Here is a 7500-nt window from a genome sequence, read left to right as displayed (position 1 = left end):
TAGACAAAGAAGAGCTCTCCAGTAGCTGTACCAAAACATTCAAGGGCCATTCTCTCAAAAGTGGGCTTACAAGTTTATCAACTTTCAAAGCAGAATTACTTTCCCATTGTTCCTCAACTGTAGTGTCTGATATACCATTTTCTAGCTCTGATTTTTACTTTTATCCAATGTATAAAACATACTTTTTAAACCAAATTTTGCTACGTAAGAACGAATCAAGCCGGTCGATCACAAATGTTATGACTGACCTTGACGATGTTCTCTAAATGTTATGACTGACCTTGACGATGTTCTCTAAATGTTATGACTGACCTTGACGATGTTCTCTAAATGTTATGACTGACCTTGACGATGTTCTCTAAATGTTATGACTGACCTTGATGCTGGTTGTATGAATGAATCCATTGTTCCATCAAATGTTCTGTCCAAAGCATTAACCCCTGTCCTGACTGGGTTCTATGCTGATCCTCTGACCTCTGTCCCTAGCTGAACCATGAGTGTGTAAAAGGATCACATTGTCCCAAATGGCTTCCTATTCCCCTTCACTACTTTGGACCAGGTGTCATTTGGGAAACACAGGTTATAATGTAATGTTCTGTTATGATCTCTTTCCTCTGTCCCCAGCTGTAACCTGAGTGTCACACTGGAGCAGGCTATACTATTGGCTCGTAGCCACGGCCTGCCCCCACGATGCATTAAGCAGGCTATCCTATTGGCTCGTAGCCACGCCTGCCCCCACGATGCATTATGCAGGCTATCCTATTGGCTCGTAGCCACTGCCTGCCCCCACGATGCATTATGCAGGCTATCCTATTGGCTCGTAGCCACTGCCTGCCCCCACGATGCATTAAACAGGCTATCCTATTGGCTCGTAGCTACTGATGTTATGAGGAAACAGGTATGGAGCGGATGACTACAAACACACACACACACAGATACACACACACACACAGATACACACACACACACAGATACACACACACACACAGATACACACACACACACAGATACACACACACACACAGATACACACACACAGATACACACACACACACACACACACACACACACACACACACACACACACACACACACACACACACACACACACACACACACACACTCTTTCTGTGTTCTTCAAACAACATGTTCATGTTGATGGACTTTCTATATTTAAATGAATGACTAGAATATTCCACCCTGAAGCCATATAATTGTATGAAATTGATTAATAGTCAATAAAATTATAATAAATAAACACAGACTGTCTGAGCAAGATTCGGTGCCGACCTTGGCTAGGAGCCACTGAGAGATTTGGGAAAGAACAGGGAGTCATTCTCACGGTCCCTAATCTTTGTTGGCTGGGTAGCAGGACAGTATGTGCATAGGATACCTCCTGTTTGTGTGCAAATGTATGTGCGTATGAATTTTGTTTGTGTGCAAGAGTATGTTTTTGTACTAACCAGCGCTCTCGTGTATAAACCTTATTGACTATTTTAGACTGGGCCTCTGTCTGTTTCATTTCAATCAGTATCTTACAAATCCTGATTAGCAGACTGAGTAGTTTAATCAAATTGGTTTATGAACATCGAGAACATAATTCTCATGACAGTTCACCACTCTGTCTTGGACACCACTCTGTCTTGGACACCACTCTGTCTTGGACACCACTCTGTCTTGGACACCACTCTGTCTTGGACACCACTCTGTCTTGGAGACCAGTCTGTCTTGGAGACTAGGAGACCAGTCTGTCTTGGAGACCAGTCTGTCTTGGAGACCAGTCTGTCTTGGAGACTAGGAGACCAGTCTGTCTTGGAGACCATTCTGTCTTGGAGACCAGGAGACCAGTCTGTCTTGGAGACTAGGAGACCAGTCTGTCTTGGAGACTAGGAGACCAGTCTGTCTTGGAGACCAGGAGACCAGTCTGTCTTGGAGACCAGTCTGTCTTAGAGACCAGGAGACCAGTCTGTCTTGGAGACCAGTCTGTCTTGGAGACTAGGAGACCAGTCTGTCTTGGAGACCAGTCTGTCTTGGAGACTAGGAGACCAGTCTGTCTTGGAGACCGGTCTGTCTTGGAGACTAGGAGACCAGTCTGTCTTGGAGACTAGAGTCCAGTCTGTCTTGGAGACCAGTCTGTCTTGGAGACCAGTCTGTCTTGGACACCAGTCTGTCTTGGAGACTAGGAGACCAGTCTGTCTTGGAGACTAGGAGACCAGTCTGTCTTGGAGACTAGGAGACCAGTCTGTCTTGGAGACTAGGAGACCAGTCTGTCTTAGAGACCAGGAGACCAGTCTGTCTTAGAGACCAGGAGACCAGTCTGTCTTGGAGACCAGTCTGTCTTGGAGACTAGGAGACCAGTCTGTCTTGGAGACCAGTCTGTCTTGGAGACTAGGAGACCAGTCTGTCTTGGAGACCAGTCTGTCTTGGAGACTAGGAGACCAGTCTGTCTTGGAGACCAGTCTGTCTTGGAGACTAGTCTGTCTTGGAGACTAGGAGACCAGTCTGTCTTGGAGACTAGGAGACCAGTCTGTCTTGGAGACTAGGAGACCAGTCTGTCTTGGAGACTAGGAGACCAGTCTGTATTGGAGACTAGAGACCAGTCTGTATTGGAGACTAGGAGACCAGTCTGTATTGAGACTAGGAGACCAGTCTGTCTTGGAGACTAGGAGACCAGTCTGTATTGGAGACTAGGAGACCAGTCTGTATTGGAGACTAGGAGACCAGTCTGTCTTGGAGACTAGGAGACCAGTCTGTCTTGGAGACTAGGAGACCAGTCTGTCTTGGAGACTAGGAGACCAGTCTGTCTTGGAGACTAGGAGACCAGTCTGTCTTGGAGACCAGGAGACCAGTCTGTCTTGGAGACCAGTCTGTCTTGGAGACCAGTCTGTCTTGGAGACTAGGAGACCAGTCTGTCTTGGAGACCATTCTGTCTTGGAGACTAGGAGACCAGTCTGTCTTGGAGACTAGGAGACCAGTATGTCTTGGAGACCAGTCTGTCTTGGAGACTAGGAGACCAGTCTGTCTTGGAGACCAGTCTGTCTTGGAGACTAGGAGACCAGTCTGTCTTGGAGACCAGTCTGTCTTGGACACCAGTCTGTCTTGGAGACTAGGAGACCAGTCTGTCTTGGAGACTAGGAGACCAGTCTGTCTTGGAGACTAGGAGACCAGTCTGTCTTGGAGACTAGGAGACCAGTCTGTATTGGAGACTAGGAGACCAGTCTGTCTTGGAGACTAGGAGACCAGTCTGTCTTGGAGACTAGGAGACCAGTCTGTCTTGGAGACTAGGAGACCAGTCTGTCTTGGAGACCAGGAGACCAGTCTGTCTTGGAGACCAGGAGACCAGTCTGTCTTGGAGACCAGTCTGTCTTGGAGACCAGTCTGTCTTGGAGACTAGGAGACCAGTCTGTCTTGGAGACCATTCTGTCTTGGAGACTAGGAGACCAGTCTGTCTTGGAGACTAGGAGACCAGTATGTCTTGGAGACCAGTCTGTCTTGGAGACTAGGAGACCAGTCTGTCTTGGAGACTAGGAGACCAGTCTGTCTTGGAGACTAGGAGACCAGTCTGTCTTGGAGACTAGGAGACCAGTCTGTCTTGGAGACTAGGAGACCAGTCTGTCTTGGAGACTAGGAGACCTGTCTGTCTTAGAGACCAGAAGACTAGTCTGTCTTGGAGACCAGTCTGTCTTAGAGACCAGGAGACCAGTCTGTCTTGGAGACCAGTCTGTCTTTGAGACCAGGAGACCAGTCTGTCTTGGAGACCAGTCTGTCTTGGAGACAGATTTCTTGATGCCCTTCCAGACTCCCTCTGCCTACCCAAGGACGCCAGAGGACAAAAATCAGTTAACCACCTAACTGAGGATCTCAATTTAACCTTGCGCAATACCCTAGATGCAGTTGCACCCCTAAAAACTAAAAAAAATTCTCATAAGAAACTAGCTCCCTGGTACACAGAAAATACCCGAGCTCTGAAGCAAGCTTCCAGAAAATTGGAACGGAAATGGCGCCACACCAAACTGGAAGTCTTCCGACTAGCTTGGAAAGACAGTACCGTGCAGTACCGAAGAGCCCTTACTGCTGCTCGATCATCCTATTTTTCTAACTTAATTGAGGAAAATAAGAACAATCCGAAATTCCTTTTTGATACTGTCGCAAAGCTAACTAAAAAGCAGCATTCCCCAAGAGAGGATGACTTTCACTTTAGCAGTGATAAATTCATGAACTTCTTTGAGGAAAAGATTATGATTATTAGAAAGCAAATTACGGACTCTTCTTTAAACCTGCGTATTCCTCCAAACCTCAGTTGTCCTGAGTCTGCACAACTCTGCCAGGACCTAGGATCAAGAGAGACGCTCAAGTGTTTTAGTACTATATCTCTTGACACAATGATGAAAATAATCATGGCCTCTAAACCTTCAAGCTGCATACTGGACCCTATTCCAACTAAACTACTGAAAGAGCTGCTTCCTGTGCTTGGCCCTCCTATGTTGAACATAATAAAAGGCTCTCTATCCACTGGATGTGTACCAAACTCACTAAAAGTGGCAGTAATAAAGCCTCTCTTGAAAAAGCCAAACCTTGACCCAGAAAATATTAAAAACTATCGGCCTATATCGAATCTTCCATTCCTCTCAAAATTTTAGAGAAGGCTGTTGCTCAGCAACTCACTGCCTTCCTGAAGACAAACAATGTATACGAAATGCTTCAGTCTGGTTTTAGACCCCATCATAGCACTGAGACGGCACTTGTGAAGGTGGTAAATGACATTTTAATGGCATCGGACCGAGGCTCTGCATCTGTCCTCGTGCTCCTAGACCTTAGTGCCGCTTTTGATACCATCGATCACCACATTCTTTTGGAGAGATTGGAAACCCAAATTGGTCTACACTGACAAGTTCTGGCCTGGTTTAGATCTTATCTGTCGGAAAGATATCAGTTTGTCTCTGTGAATGGTTTGTCCTCTGACAAATCAACTGTAAATTTAGGTGTTCCTCAAGGTTCCGTTTTAGGACCACTATTGTTCTCACTATATATTTTACCTCTTGGGGATGTTATTCGAAAACATAATGTAAACTTTCACTGCTATGCGGATGACACACAGCTGTACATTTCAATGAAACATGGTGAAGCCCCAAAATTGCCCTCGCTAGAAGCATGTGTTTCAGACATAAGGAAGTGGATGGCTGCAAACTTTCTACTATTAAACTCGGACAAAACAGAGATGCTTGTTCTAGGTCCCAAGAAACAAAGAGATATTCTGTTGAATCTGACAATTAATCTTAATGGTTGTACAGTCGTCTCAAATAAAACTGTGAAGGACCTCGGCGTTACTCTGGACCCTGATCTCTCTTTTGAAGAACATATCAAGACCATTTCAAGGACATCTTTTTTCCATCTACGTAACATTGCAAAAATCAGAAACTTTCTGTCCAAAAATGATGCAGAAAAATTAATCCATGCTTTTGTCACTTCTAGGTTAGACTACTGCAATGCTCTATTTTCCGGCTACCCGGATAAAGCACTAAATAAACTTCAGTTAGTGCTAAATACGGCTGCTAGAATCCTGACTAGAACCAAAAAATTTGATCATATTACTCCAGTGCTAGCCTCTCTACACTGGCTTCCTGTCAAAGCAAGGGCTGATTTCAAGGTTTTACTGCTAACCTACAAAGCATTACATGGGCTTGCTCCTACCTATCTCTCTGATTTGGTCCTGCCGTACATACCTACACGTACGCTACGGTCACAAGACGCAGGCCTCCTAATTGTCCCTAGAATTTCTAAGCAAACAGCTGGAGGCAGGGCTTTCTCCTATAGAGCTCCATTTTTATGGAACGGTCTGCCTACCCATGTCAGAGACGCAAACTCGGTCTCAACCTTTAAGTCTTTACTGAAGACTCATCTCTTCAGTGGGTCATATGATTGAGTGTAGTCTGGCCCAGGAGTGGGAAGGTGAACGGAAAGGCTCTGGAGCAACGAACCGCCCTTGCTGTCTCTGCCTGGCCGGTTCCCCTCTTTCCACTGGGATTCTCTGCCTCTAACCCTATTACAGGGGCTGGGTCACTGGCTTACTGGGGCTCTCTCATGCCGTCCCTGGAGGGGGTGCGTCACCTGAGTGGGTTGATTCACTGTTGTGGTCATCCTGTCTGGGTTGGCGCCCCCCTTGGGTTGTGCCGTGGCGGAGATCTTTGTGGGCTATACTCAGCCTTGTCTCAGGATGGTAAGTTGGTGGTTGAAGATATCCCTCTAGTGGTGTGGGGGCTGTGCTTTGGCAAAGTGGGTGGGTTTATATCCTTCCTGTTTGGCCCTGTCCGGGGTGACCTCGGATGGGGCCACAGTGTCTCCTGACCCCTCCTGTCTCAGCCTCCAGTATTTATGCTGCAGTAGTTTATGTGTCGGGGCGCTGGGGTCAGTTTGTTATATCTGGAGTACTTCTCCTGTCCTATTCGGTGTCCTGTGTGAATCTAAGTGTGTGTTCTCTAATTCTCTCCTTCTCTCTTTCTTTCTCTCTCTCGGAGGACCCGAGCCCTAGGACCTGAGCTCCAGGACTACATGATGACTCCTTGCTGTCCCCAGTCCACCTGGCCATGCTGCTGTTCCAGTTTCAACTGACCTGAGCCCTAGGACCATGCCCCAGGACTACCTGACATGATGACTCCTTGCTGTCCCCAGTCCACCTGGCCATGCTGCTGCTCCAGTTTCAACTTCCACCTGACTGTGCTGCTGCTCCAGTTTCAACTGTTCTGCCTTATTATTATTCGACCATGCTGGTCATTTATGAACATTTGAACATCTTGGCCATGTTCTGTTATAATCTCCACCCGGCACAGCCAGAAGAGGACTGGCCACCCCACATAGCCTGGTTCCTCTCTAGGTTTCTTCCTAGGTTTTGGCCTTTCTAGGGAGTTTTCCTAGCCACCGTGCTTCTACACCTGCATTGCTTGCTGTTTGGGGTTTTAGGCTGGGTTTCTGTACAGCACTTTGAGATATCAGCTGATGTACGAAGGGCTATATAAATACATTTTATTTGATTTGATTTGATTTAGGAGACCAGTCTGTCTTGGAGACTAGGAGACCAGTCTGTCTTGGAGACCAGTCTGTCTTGGAGACCAGTCTGTCTTGGAGACCAGTCTGTCTTGGTGACTAGGAGACCAGTCTGTCTTGGAGACTAGGAGACCAGTCTGTCTTGGAGACTAGGAGACCAGTCTGTCTTGGAGACTAGGAGACCAGTCTGTCTTGGAGACTAGGAGACCAGTCTGTCTTGGAGACTAGGAGACCAGTCTGTCTTGGAGACTAGGAGACCAGTCTGTCTTGGAGACTAGGAGACCAGTCTGTCTTGGAGACTAGGAGACCAGTCTGTCTTGGAGACCAGTCTGTCTTGGAGACTAGGAGACCAGTCTGTCTTGGAGACTAGGAGACCAGTCTGTCTTGGAGACTAGGAGACCAGTCTGTCTTGGAGACTAGGAGACCAGTCTGTCTTGGAGACTAGGAGACCAGTCTGTC

This window comes from Oncorhynchus tshawytscha, linkage group LG16 (genome assembly GCF_018296145.1).
Source record: "Oncorhynchus tshawytscha isolate Ot180627B linkage group LG16, Otsh_v2.0, whole genome shotgun sequence".
NCBI classification, from domain to species: domain Eukaryota; kingdom Metazoa; phylum Chordata; class Actinopteri; order Salmoniformes; family Salmonidae; genus Oncorhynchus; species Oncorhynchus tshawytscha.
This window is presented reverse-complemented; position numbering follows the sequence as displayed.